Source organism: Myotis nattereri, assembly GCF_964212035.1.
Source record: "Myotis nattereri genome assembly, chromosome: 9".
NCBI classification, from domain to species: domain Eukaryota; kingdom Metazoa; phylum Chordata; class Mammalia; order Chiroptera; family Vespertilionidae; genus Myotis; species Myotis nattereri.
Window position 1 is genome coordinate 34,215,321 of NC_138084.1, and position 14,517 is coordinate 34,229,837.

The 14,517-nt window shown below is 46.4% G+C and overlaps 1 pseudogene across 1 annotated transcript; it reads left to right on the plus strand.

Moving 5' to 3' along the window:
* Positions 1-13,824: 13,824 nt before the first annotated feature.
* LOC308525143 (small ribosomal subunit protein eS24-like) lies at positions 13,825-14,217 on the plus strand (annotated as a pseudogene). Its single transcript has one exon. The product of its transcript is annotated as a small ribosomal subunit protein eS24-like (transcript).
* Positions 14,218-14,517: the final 300 nt, after the last annotated feature.

A 14,517-nucleotide genomic window follows, 5' to 3' on the forward strand; every position in this document is an offset into this window, starting at 1 on the left:
TGCTCTGTGAATGGTCATGTGAATTTCTCACCAAGATATGTCGCCTGTCACTAGCCATGCTACGCACTGCCTTCACGGGAGGTACAAAGTCAGGACGCACAGGGTACAGGGACAGGCAGAATTGCACCCTCTGAGCCAGTGGTCTTGAAGGGGAGAGGGTTGCAGACGCTGAGTGGAGTCTCTCTGCCCCACAGACGGAGCAGGCATCAGTGACATGACATTGCTCAGATCCCTGTGGTTAATGAGCTCACCCTGGGCCGCCGGCTGGTCTGCTGTGAGCCAGTTGCCAGCCTCTTGGGCTGTGAGTCAGTCATGGGCTGTCCTTGATACAGAACCTCTGCGTCTCCCAGACCCAGTGCTGCTGTGCTGCCTGCAGTGGGAGTGTGGCAGGAGGCTGCCCTGCCAGGCCACCTGTGGACTCCCTTCTCCCAGTGCCAGCCGGGGAGCAGCACAGTTGTTTAGACCTCAGGGCATTGTTGAGGAGCCCTTCTTCCCGCTCACAGCTTCCTGTCCCAGCCCGAGGAGCCAGCCCAGCTCTGAAAGAGCACCACTGCACAGTGTTTCTTTGAAGCCCTCCAGAGATTTCACTGCATTAATCTCCTTTGTCCTTCACATAATTCCAGGGGCATTAGTCAGCTTTCATGGGCAGCATCTCAGCCTACTGCCCTTTTCACTGGAAGCATACCCACTGGCTTCTCCCTCCAAACCCTTGTGTTTCAGCTCCTGGTTGGTGGCTCTTCTGAAGGTGCTGTTAACCCTTACACAGCCACACTGGACGGAGAGGGGGAGGGAAGGCGTATGCATTGACATTTACTGAGGCAGCCGCTGTAGCAGGAGCACTGGCATGTCCCATCCTGCTGAATCCTCACCTAGGCCTCCAAGGTAGGAATCACCATCCATTTCATAAAGAAGCTGAAGGTCACACAAGCTATACTCAACGTCAACAGCTAGTGAGGGGCAGAGCGTGGATTAAAATTGGAGTCCATGTGATTCCTGAAGCCCTGCTAATTCTACTAACCAGCAAAGCAGCCAAGCTGTTTGAAGAAATCTCTATTCCCCACATTATTCATTTATTTATTTATTTTGAGGAAAAAAAAAATTCCTCCCAAAGTTTCTCACTTTAGGAAAACTTCTCACTGACTGCACAACCCTGTTCTCAGTCATGGGCTGGTGTTTGGCAATGTGATGACACAATGTCGCAAAGCAGACAGGGTACGGTCTCCGTTTGTCCAGGCCCCGCACCGGCCTTAGTGATACAGACAGAGATCCATCCGGCAGAGCGGGAGATCAGGCAGTGCCTTTCTTTCAATCCTTTGAGTTCAGAGGAGAGTCACTAACCGAGCCTATGTGCCTACCTGCTCCTCTGCTCCCCAACCCAACCTCCCCACTCTCCTAGCCTGGCCTTCAGGTTCTCTGCTCTGGGCTCTTTCTTCCACACTCGTCCAACTGGAATTTTCTAAACAACGGTTCATATAGCATCATCTTCTGTTTATCAACTGCCAGATGAACCAGCAATCTCACTCTGAGTATGGAGCCAAAGGAAATGAAATCAGGATCTCGAAGAGATATCTGCACTCCCATGTTCACTGCAGCAATAGTCACAATGGTCAAGGCATGGAAACAACCTAAATGTCCACTGATGGGTGAATGGATAAAAATGTGGTGCACACGTACAATGGAATATTACTCAGCCTTAAGAAAGAAGGGAATTCTGTCATTTGCAGTAACCTGAATAAAACGGGAGGGCATTGTGATATGCGAAAAAAGCCACAGAAAGACAAATACTGCATGGTGTCACTTACATGTGAAAGCTAAAATAGTTGAAGTCATAGAGTAGAATGATGGTTGCCAGAGTTTTGGCATTGGGGGGCAGGTGGGTGAAGTGGGGAGATGTTGGTCAAAGGGTAGAAAAATCTCAGTTATGCACAGTGACTGTAGTTAACAATACTGTATTGTATACTTGGAATTTGCTAAGACGGTAGATCTTACGTGTGCTTCACCAAAGGAAAACTATGTGAGGTGATGGGTATGTTGTCTGGCCTGACTGGTAATCATTTCACAATGTATATGTATATCAAGACATCGCACGGTACACCTTAATGATACACAATTTTTATTTGCCAATTATACCTCAGTGTAGATGAAAAGAACCCCAAACTCCCATGGTTCCCACACCTATGGGGAAAAGTCAGAATCCCACAGGCAGTCATGCAGGGCTCCTTTGCCAAGCCCGTCTCCTACGTGTCCACATGTGCACCAGGATTAAGCCACTGGGGAACTCGCACTGTCCCCGATTGGGCAGCATTTTCCTGTCCTCCAAGCCTTTGATGGTGCTCATCCTTGGACCTGGATGGCCTTTACTCCTGCTCTGAATGGCAGCCCCCTACCCTCAAAAGCCAGCTCTAATGTCTCTTCTGCTGAGATGCTGTACACTTTCTGCAACCCGCTGTGGGGGCCAACCATGCCCCTGTCTCCCTGAATTAGTGTCTGTTGTTCACAAGGGCCCAGCAGCCCACAACAGCAGTGGCAGGGTTCACTGGCACGTAGCAAGTAATTTACATTATTAATAGTAAAAGCACCAAAGTTTTCGGATGAGCTGTTTTTGTTATAAATGGGAGCAGATTCAACGATATTCTTATAATAATGTCATTTTCACTTATTTGCATGTTTTCCTGAGTAGGCAAGAAAGGGGTGGGGTTGCAGCCAGCTTGCTGATAATTGTTCCAAGTGTTAAAGAAAAAAGATTAAGAAGGGATTGACAGATCTTGAGATGCATCGGTAGCCTGGGGCTAATCTGTGATGCAGGCAGGGGTGCATGTCTGCATGAAGAAATCTAGTGTGTGTGTGTGTGTGTGTGTGTGTGTGTGAAAGAGAGAGAGAGAGAGAGAGAGAGAGAGAGAGAGAGAGAGAGAGAGAGAGCTTTATGTATTCACGTTAAAACAAAATACTCCCAGCTAAGAGCAACAATTATTTCCACCATATTAAAAATTAACTGTGATAAACATAGAACAATGTGGAAAATAACTGGTGTAATGTTAAGGGGGAAAAAAGAAAAAATCTCAAACTCCGTGTACATTATAAGTACAAAAAAGGTCGATGTGATCTGGAAGGAAGGCAGAAAAGAACAGAAAAGCTCCCACTTGTCAGATGGTGAGGTTTTACTAATGGCTGGACCCTGTAGTGGGTGTCCTGCAGCTATTACCAGACCACCTGTCCAGCTTGGTGTCCTAGGACTTAAGGGGTAGCAGACAACCCCACCTGCAGCCAGTAGACCTGGTGCCCACCAGCCACAAAGGGATAGTTGAAATGAAATCCTCTGTGCTGGTCCTCCCTGTCTCAGTCGGTCAGTAACCCAAGTCTGAGTCATCCCAGACATCCCTTTGCTAACGTTCCATCCTTCCATCATGCCCTGGACTGTCTTGCCTTTGACATGGCCCTTATCTCCCACACTCTATGACTGAGCCCTCTGGAATTGCTTGTTCCCCAACCACCAAACCACCAGAGATCTACAACTTTTTCTCTGCATGCCCCTTCCCACTCCCTCCTCATAATAAAGGCGGGCTTGCCCTGAGGATACCTGGCACCCTCAGCCCTCTCCAGTCTCAGCTGCTCATCCTCCACACCCCACAGCCTCAGGGTTGGAAAGTGTCATCACCGTCCTTGTTCCCAAACACTGCTTCTACAGTATTGCTCCTCTACCCTCTGAGGGTCATGCTGCTCAGCCCACTGCTTTCTTCCCCACTATGTAGCTGTCATTTTCCAGCCACCATCCTGGCCGTTCATCCTCCGAAGACTCAAGCACTTGGCTTATCATTTTCCTCTACACTCTCATGTCTGCTTTCAACCTGGTTGGCTGGTTTCTGCGTGAATGTCTCACCCAACTCCGTGGCCCCATCTATTTCTTTCTTTTTCTTCCCAATTCCTCCAAAGAGTTGTCTCTACTTACTGTCTCTATTTTCCTTGCTCCCTTATCTTCCCCTCAGCCACTCTAAGCAGAATGCCAGTCCTGTGTGCCACCAACACGGCTCCAATTTAGGTCACTGATATCCTCCATGTCACGAAATCTAAGGGACATTTTCCCAGGCTCACCTTACTTGCTCTCACAGCAGCAACTGACACTGTTGACCATTCACTCTTTCTAAATAGATTTTTCTCTTGGTATTTAAGATGAAATATTTTCTTGGCTTCTTTCCTAACTTTCCTGTATGCTTTGCAGGCTTACCCTTCTCATTGTCATCATCAAATGTTGCTATCCCTCTCTCCTTCTCATTCTATAATCTCTTCCTATGTGATCATACCCTTGTCCCCAGCTTCAGTTCTCTATAGAGAACATGGACATTTTGTATCTCTAGATTCAACCTCTTCTTTGAGTTCCAGACCCATAGATCCAACTCTTGACTTGATATTTCCATGTGGAAGCCTCAAAGGTAGCTCAAACTCAGCAGACCCTAAACCAGTGATGGTGAACCTATGACACGCGTGTCAGAGGTGACACGCGAACTCATTTTTTTTGGTTGATCTTTCTTTGTTAAATGGCATTTAAATATATAAAATAAATATCAAAAATATAAATCTTGCGGAAACCAGTTTGGCTCAGTGGATAGAGTGTCAGCTTGCGGACTGAAAGGTCCCAGGTTCGATTCCGGTCAAGGGCATGTACCTGGGTTGCGGGCACATCCCCAGTAGGAGATGTGCAGGAGGCAGCTGATCGATGTTTCTCTCTCATCGATGTTTCTAACTCTCTATCTCTCTCCCTTCCTCTCTGTAAAAAATCAATAAAATGTATATATATATATATATATATATATATATATATATATATGTATTTGCCATAAAAAATCCATTATATAAAGTTATGACAGTAACTGCCAAATTTACCAAAATGCTTACCTTACCCTAATCCTATATAATAAAAGGCTAATATGTAAATTGTCCCCTTGGGAGTTTGACCACTTGTTATGACATGCACTGACCACTGGGGTTAGCATGGAACGAAGGAAAGCCCCAGCCAGCCCTGATCACTGGACAGACATAGGGACCTGACCCATGCACGAATTTCATGCACCAGGCCTTTAGTTAATATATAGAATAGATATCCTTGGTGCTATCTTTGAAGACAGAGACTTGTTTGTTTGCTTATCTACCATTAAAATAATTCACTAATTGCTCCCCAAAAAGGAAATTCAATAATTATACCCATAATTCCAGTGCTATCTTTTAAGTGACTCTTGAGTTATTGTTTGTCACCTCCAGGCTAAGTGTCCTCCTTTTTTCATAGGTACTGCTGAATTGTCCTTCAAAGGGGTTTTACTAATATTCATAGCCACTGGTGGAAATGGGAATGCTCATTTTCCCCACAGGAAGGAGGGTTTTCAAAGAACAAACTGGCCATAGTGAGGGTGGATTGAGGAGGATGGAGAACAGAGGCTGGGAAGCAGATGTCTAGGAGCTGAAATCATAGGGAAGAATACTGATATCTGCCGTTATGTCTTATACCAATAGGACAGGGAAAAGGGGCTCAGGATGATGCTACAACCTCTCCTGTTTTCCCAAACCTTACCTTGTGACTTCTGAGGTGATGCCTGAAGAAATATAGGTCACTTGTGCCACCTGCTGTCCAGATTGGAGAATGGCTGCTGACATCAATGCCTCCAGATTTTTGTTTCCAAGAGATTTTACTCAGCTCTCTCCCTTATCTGCGAGTTTTTTCTCCTTTTCTCCCTACAGCACACCGTCCGAGCTATGAATGGACACAAAGGCACTGTTTGAGAGAGTGGCTTTGGGAAAAATGGGGCTTAGAGCTTCCACCTGTTCTTATTTCTGGCATTGTTTTAGCCACTATTTCCCTAGGCTCTGAGGGACCAGCAGGGCTCACTGGTGGAAAGGAGGATTCATACCTTAGGCAGATGGAAGGGCATATATAAAAGCAGGGCAGAGAAAACCGTTACAGCCTATTCTGGGAGCAGCAAAAAGTTGGTAACTACTAACAATCTGTTCTAGATCCTTTCATGCTTTTGAGATGCATTTTTTCAAATATGAATATCCGAGGGCAGATGTCTGTGTGTGTCTGTGACTTCCTTTCATTTTACTGCACATTTCTGAAATTTCTCCATGTTGGTGAATCAAGACTTGTCTCATTCTTTTAACTTCCGCACAGTGTCGATCTATCATAGTCCCTCTTTAATGGACATTTTAGGCAGTTTCCCACTTTTCACCTCGTATGCCTATCTGTATAAACATGTGTAGGTGTTTCCTAGAAGGGAAATTGCTGTGTCATTTAAATTTTGCTAAATGTTGCAAAACTCTTGCAGAAATCTTGCCATATCTAAGTTTTGATTGATATTTCTTAATGACCTTCTACCCATTAACATTCCTTATGGAGTAGCTAGCAAAAGTCATGTAAGTTAGTAAGTTTTCCAAATTTTTCCCTTTCCGGTTTAATCCACGTGCATAATGTTTTTCTCCCTAAGATAATAATTCTGACAGGAATCCTTCATGTATTGAATGATTCATTTTTTACAGTCATTGCAACAACTGTCTAAGACTGTTGGTGTTATCCCCATTTTACAGATGACAATAAACTGAGGCTCAGAGGAGTTGGGTCTTATTCACAGTGCCCCAGGTAGTCAGAACCAGAACTAGAACTCAGGCCTCCTGAAAGCTCTTTCTACTATTCTGTTGCTAGGCAACACTTCTCCCTTTTGATTCTTGTGCCAGTGCTACTTGTTGCCATGGTACTGCTGGGACAAGGAGCAGTAAGTTGTAATTAAGCAGTGAGCTAGAATCTTTGCTCTTAGCAGAAAAGGATCTTTATGCCCTTATGTGTACTTAGACAGAGAGGGACAGCTGGTTGAGATGGCTGATTATCATTTGAGTTTCACGTGGGGGCAGATATTTGTCTTCACCTTTGCCCCCTTGAAACCACTGCCCAGGAGTGCCCAGGCAGGAGTGCTGTGTGGGGTCCCTGCACTCACACTGTCTTGTCGAAAATCAGCCTCCAAATTCAGCGTGTGCCTTCTCTGCTCAGTCTAGAAGAAATAGGGGCATTGTTGTAAACAGCACCATTTTGGAATTAGACAGACCTAAGTTCAAATCCCATCTCTGCCACTTTCCTGCAAATTACCTATACATTCTGACTCCCAGTTTTCTCATCTGAATGAAGACAATCATGCTCATCTCATAAGGTTCTAAATGTGGACCGAGTGAGATAAGAGACACCAGTCACATAGCCAAATGTCCAACATTCACTACCATTTTTTTTTAAAGCACTCAGTACATGTAGCCAATGCTAGAATGGCTATTTTATGTCTCACCCACCCATTGTTCTTTGGATGCTTTGCAGTAATCAGAGAGGTTCTAAAACATCTTTAGCATCCCATCACTCAACACTGAGCTGAGGGATTACACAAACTCGTTGTGTTTTTGTCATTGGAAAAAAACACTCATAAACAAATTTTCAAAAGATTGGATGTAGTGAAGCTCTGTACTTAGAAATGCATTGTCTACTCCAGGAATGAGTCATCTGTAGTAGGAGGAAAAGTGAAACTGTTTTTCAAAACAGCACAATGGAAATTGCACAATTCAAGTTACTGCAATTGCCTTTTCAGCTGAATCCAAGGAATTTTTTTAAAAATTCATTCACTTGACTTTTTGAACGCCTATTATGTCAAGCCCCATGCAAGCGGTGGAAAGATGAATAGAATATGGCCCTTGCCCGAGGGAGCTCGCAGATTAGCAGCAGACAGGCATTTAAAATAATTACAGCAATGTGATAGCTGCTGTAATGAGGTCTGTGGATGGTATTCTAGGGACAGAGCAGGCACAGGGGCAGTAGAGGAAACACTTCACAGAGCTGGAGCCAGCTGAGCAGGAAGACAAGGCAAAGGCACTTAGAGAGGGGGATGGGGAAGCAGGAGCGAGCATGTGTGCTCAGCCTGGAGTGCAGGCTGCACGCAGGGAGGGGTGAGGAAGGAGACTGAAAAGGCAAGTTTATGCGCCCACATACCTCTCCCATGGCCAGGCCTGGCCATGCACTGCAGAACTCACCCCTCTTAGAAGCACTCCCTGCCTGCTCTCAGCTATAGATAGGCCTGAACCTCCTGTTTGCCCTACGTCTGCTCCCCATCTTGCTCCAAATCCCTGTCTTCTTACCCCATGATTCATTTCTTTTCCTTGCTCTGATACTCAGGCCCATATCTTCTGCAAAGATGTACTGCCTCTGGACTCTTGGCACAAAAAATACCACTTGGTCTGGTCTTTGGGGCAACCCTCTGTAGGCACAGAACCTAATACTGGTTTTGCCCCATCAAGTTATGCATCTCACTCCAGGGCAGCCAGGAGTTGCCTCTACTGGGAACAGTATTGATTCCCCTTCTGAGGCTGTGTCCTGGGGACATGGCTCAGCTTTGAGACCTCTGAGGTAGGAAGGGCCTCATGTTGTCAGGTGGGGCAGAGCCAATGCTATTTCTGGCCTATCACTGACCTGGGAGGGAAAGACATAGGCCAGTGGTCGGCAAACTGCGGCTCATGAGCCACATGCAGCTCTTTGGCCCCTTGAGTGTGGCTCTTCCACAAAATACCATGTGCAGGTGCGTTAGAAGAAGTGGGGGGTGTCAGTCGGTCTGGCTACGAGAGACGCAGTGCAGGCAGGCCACGGGATACAAAGCGCAAGGGGGGAGGGGGGACGTGATTCATGGAGCTGAGTGAGCCAGTCAGTCAGCAGTCTCATTGTGCAGTGGTTAGTGCTAGTCGTGTCTGCAAATTGCGCGCAGTTGACAAAGTTTATTAAGTTAATTTTAGGGAACGTTGTGGAGTGAAAGAAGATGTAGTGTTGAGGATTGAGAAAGGTATGTTGAGATGGTTTGGACATATAGAGAGGATGAACGAAAGTAGATAGATGAAACAAGTATATAAGATGAGTGTGGATGGGAGAGTTGGAATGGGTCGACCTGAGCGAACGTACCTCAATCAGATTGAGGATATTTTTAGCAAAGGCCAGCTTAGGAATACCTTAATTAAGTTAATAACAATGTACCTACCTATATAGTTGAAGTTTAAAAAATTTGGCTCTCAAAAGAAATTTCAATCGTTGTACTGTTGATATTTGGCTCTGTTGACTAATGAGTTTACCAACCACTGATATAGGCTATCCCATGGGGACCGTGGACCCAGCTGTGCCTGAGGATGCGACTTTTTGTTCTTCCACTTCTGATTAGTGGGGGAACACCAATCAGAGGTGCTCTCATCATTTCTCCGGGAACATTGAATCAGTCAGCTATTCCTCCATGGCGTTCTTTCTTGAATGGAATTGTCTGCTCTGTGAGTGCAGTTCTGGGAAGGACGATGAACCTGTCCATGATGAACTATCCCAGAAACTGAGGGCAGATGACTGTGTGTGGATGCTGGTCTGAATGCCTCACTGAATGAACCTACACTGGCAGGGCCAGGCTTCGGACTGCATGACTCATGGTGACGCCATGCACGTGGACTGGGATGTGAATGTCACCTCCCAGAGCTGTGCAATGCAGGGTCCTCTATTCCAAGATCTGGGGCAGGCCCCCTTCAAGGCTGAGAGGGTACAGATGTGTGTGCGTGTGGGTGAAGAGGGGAGAGGGGCAAGGGAATACAGCAGCACCACACGCACCCTCGTGATGGAGCCTGAGTGGGCAATGGGAGGCGTTGGGCATCAAGGACTGGGTTGATGAAACTCCATGACCCGACACCTCCCTTTCCAGCCCACTAGGACTCCCTCTCAAATACTGTTGTCTGGATGGACTCAAGGGCATGAAATTTATCACAATGGTCTTAGTGCTTAACCTTGGCTGCTTGGAGGCTAGGTTCTTGTCTACTTCCTGGAGCTCCTAGTCCAGATTAAGATACAGTGCATTTATGAATCACCCATTCCTCACAACACACACAAATGCATCTCACTGCTGGTGGTCTATTATTAATCTTTTCCCTGAGTATGTTACGGATAGTGTCAGTGAACACTGACTTCCTGATGAGTAGAAAATGCTTGACTTAAAACTTTGGTTTTTTCCTGCATTATCGAGTGTTCGCTGAAGTAGCCTTGGCAAATTAATCATCCTTGAGTCTTATTTCTGGCCCAGTGACCCCAAACTGTTCTTTATTTCCAGGAAATAAAACGGAAAGAAGAGTTCTTCCTGCCCAAATAAATACATGCCTGTGCTTCCTATCAATTTAAAGATTCTTTGAAAAATGTAAATACCCACCAGGAAGCAGCCCCATGAATTACTCTGGAATGCCCCATCAGGCCACGTGGGGAAGCAAAAAGATCAAAGCCTGTGGCACAAACTAGAAGCAGCTCCAAAGTGGCTTTTCTGCCACTTGCTGTAAGGTCTTAGACAAATTGCTAAAGTCTCCATTTTCTCAAACAGGTTTAACAATAGTGCCCACCTTAGGGCTGTTTCCAAAATTAATTAGATAAATCAGAGGTAAAATAATTAGCACTGGCCTGGCACAAGGATCCTCTCAGGAGTATTAGCTATAGTGCTTTTGTTGCATCAGAGTATTTCTCATAAGGGATAAAAGATAAATGGACAATTTGGGGTGGTGGCCCACATCACTGTGTACAAACTGGGCTGTGAACTGACTCACCTGACATATACCATCCCATCCCATTTCTGATTTTAAAAAGTGCAAGTTCAAAGCAACAGCCAATTGTCAAATTAAGCCAAGAGTGGGGTCACTGTGGTTAGCATTTCTCAACGGCCTGACAGGCATGTCCCTGCTTTTCCATTCAAGTCCCGAGTTGATGACAGTGGCCCTGTCATGACTGGCCAGCCAGGATGGGTACAGAGAAGTCTGCCTTTGTAGCCACTCTTTTCTGCATGAGAGGACTCCAAAGTATGGCAGTCCTTACCACCATCCTACCCTTGCACTCATAGGAGGGGAAGCAAATGAAAGGGGATACCATAATCCCTGAGACCTGGGTCCAAGTAAACGGTTCTCATTGTCAGGGACCAAATGTCAAGAAAGCGTTCCCATGCCCTGGCTGGCTTGGCTCAGTGGATAGAGCATTGGCCTGCGGACTGAAGGGTCTCAGGTTCGACTCCAGCCAAGGGCACATGCCCAGGTTGCCAGCTTGATCTCCAGTGTGGAGTGTGCAGGAGGCAGCCAACCAATGATTCTCTCTCATCATTGATGTTTCTATCTCTCTCTCTCTCTCCTTCTCCCTTCCTCTCTGAAATCAATAAAGAAAAAAATATATATTAATATATATTATATATATAAATATATATATACACACACACACACACACACACACACATACACATATATATATATTTTAAAGAAAGCTTTCCTTGAACTATGCTAGGAAAACAGTAGCTGGAGAGGTTGGAGATGAGTTCTTCCTACAGCCAAGACAGTAATGGTAGACTTATCTACTGGTAGCTCAACACCATTCCCTGTCTTATCTACTCTCCCCCAAACTGTGAGGGCTGGATGCCTGCATGGGAACTGGGATATCCCAGCATTCCCTTGCCAGGGTTCCATGTGAGAATCAGAGATACCTGCACAGGATTTGGAATGTGGCGAACAGGTGGACACCACTGTCTGGCTCCTCAGCTGAGGGGAGCAGATGTGTGGCTTTGGCAGATGGAGGCAGCTGAGAGGTCTGCACTGTCCCCAGTGAACCAGCTGCCCTGGCTCAGCCAGCTTGAGCTGGCTCGCTTCCTCTGGCTGCTGTGACTTCCTGCCCTGAGACCTGGAAGTGAGCCCGGGAGTGAGCAGCCGTGGCTTCCCCGGACTTTTGCTCCTCCAGCCCCTTTAAATTGTACAGTCAGTATAGAATATCCTAGATTAAACCCATTCTGCTTAAAAGACCTAGCAAGGTATTTCTGTTTTCCCAGCCAGCAGAAAATGCTTGGCTTAGAACTTTGACTTTTTCCTGAATTGCTGAATGTTCACTGAAGCAGTCCAGGCACATTAATGGTCCTCGAGTCTTATCTCTGGCTGTTCTTGAGTTCCAGAAAGTAAAAACAGAGAGAACACATCTCAAAATATATACAATACCTGTGCTTCCTATCAATTTAAAACAGTTTTTAAAGATAGAAGTACCCACAGGGAAACTATGCCCCATGAATTGCTTTGATTTGATAATCACCTCGTGTAACCCATAACTCATACCATTTAGGAAAAAAAGCTGAATTTCACTTTATGCATAAAGAGCGCTATAGATGCATTCACAGTTGCGAAATGAAAGGAAAAGCACAGCCATATTTTAAGCATCTTGACAAATCGGTTTTTCTTGTTGCCTGCTGGCCTTATCCACTGCAGATGTAATTTTATATGGTGTGAACTATTGTGAACACACATTTTTATAGCTTTCTCTTTGCACTTCACAGCACATTAATGAAATCCACATCTTGCTATAGAGACGTCCTGTCATATGTACTTACTTCATAGTGTGTACTTGACTCACTTGCTCCTAACTTCCTAGCCTTTCACCCGGGGCTGGACCCTGAGGCAGGTCCTAACCATTGTTACTGTGGGTAAAGCCTCAGCGAGCATCCGAGCATCCGTAGCTCTGCCCATCGGTCTCCTCCTCGGGAGAAGGGCCCCGAGGGGAAGTGCCGGCCAGGAAGTCTAACTGCCACCCCCGGAAGGAGTTCCCAGCTCATCTCACCGAACCCCTCGGTTTCCGCTGGGACGGGACGGAAGGGAATGAGAGACGCCATCAGCCATCCTGGGGTTCTGCCGAGTGGAGCTGACAGCAGGGGAGACGCTGGCCCCCAACAGCTGCGTGAGGAGAGCCCGCCGAGAGAGCTGGAGCGGGAGAGGATCCCACGATCAGGAAAGACCCCGGGTAACCCGTCTCCTAGTCCGTCAGGGCAGGCTGGCGGCGGCGACACGGAGCCCGCCTTGAAACGTGCTGCACGTGCGTGTTCTTACGGTGGCGGGCGGCGGGCCCACTGCCTGCGGAGGCACTCAGGCCTCAGGCTACTTCTTCCCGCGGCGCCGCGCAGCCGCAGATGGAGACAGCGAGTGCGTGTGGCGGTCCCCCTTCTTCCACGTTGTACCTTGTGCCGTCTCAGTTACCTGTGCTCAGCCGCAGGTCAAAAAGATGACATGGAAAATTCCAGAAATAAATAGTGAGCTTGGAGTTGCGCACTGCTCTGAGGAGCACGAGGAAATCTCGCGAGTCCTGCTCCGTGGGGCCCAGGATGGGAACATCTCGTTGTCCCGCGTAGCCACGCGAGACCCGCCCGCTCTGGTCGCCTAGTAGCCGACTGGGATGTCAGGTTGACTGTGCCCCCTACCGCAGTGTTTGTGTTCAAATAACTCTTATTTTATTTCATCGTGGCCTCAAAGCATGAGAATAGTGATGCTTGCCATTCGGATAGGCCCGTGGTCGGCAAACTGCGACTCGCGAGCCACATGCGGCTCTTTGGCCCCTTGAGTGTGGCTCTTCCTAAGCCTTAGGAGTACCCTAATTAGGTTAATAACAATGTACCTACCTACATAGTTTCAAGTTTAAAAAATATGGCTCTCAAAAGAAATTTCAATCTTTGTGCTGTTGATATTTGGATCTGTTGACTAATGAGTTTGCCGACCACTGGGATAGGCCAGGGAGAGGCCTAAAGAGCTTGTTCTGTATCATCAGTCGCCTAAGGCTACGTCTCCATGCCTCTGTCATTCATTCACCTCCTTCGTCACATCCCATAGGCATGGTGTCAACTCACATCATCACAAGGAGGGCGATGCAGCACAATAAGATATTTTGAGAGAGGCGTTGATATGATTGGCCAAGGAAGAGTGGCTCTCTTTTCCTCCCTGGCTGCTTGAAGATCAACCCTCATCATGAATGACACGGTAACTGTCCGGACCAGGAAGTTCGTGACCAACAGACTACTTTAGCGGAAGCAAATGGTCATTGATGTCCTTCACCCTGGGAAGGCAACAGTACCCAAGACAGAAATCCTGGAACAACTAGCCAAACAGTATAAGACCACACCTGATGTCATCTTTGTGTTTGGATTCAGAACCCACTTGGGTGGTGGCAAGACCACTGGCTTTAGCTTGATTTATGATTCCTTGGATTACGCAAAGAAAAACGAACCCAGACACAGACTTGCAAGACATGGCCTATATGAGAAGAAGACCTCAAGAAAACAGAGAAAGGAACGCAAGAACAGAATGAAGACAGTCAGGGGGACTGCAAAGGCCAATGTTGGTGCTGGCAAGAAGGAGTAAAGATTCTTCGGTGACTTTATCTGTGATGGTTGTGCAGATTTTTCGTGAGAGGATTAATAAACTATAAACTTTAAAAAAAAGATATTTTGAGAGAGTGAGAAACCACATTCACATAACTTTTATTATGGTATATTGTTATACTTGTTTATCATTACTTATGGTTCGTGTTCTCTTACTGTACCAAATTTACAAATTAAACTTTATCATAGGTATGTGTGTATAGGAAAAACATAGTATACAGAGGTTCAGTACTATCCACGGATTCAGACATCCACTGGGGGTCATAGAATGCATCCCCCG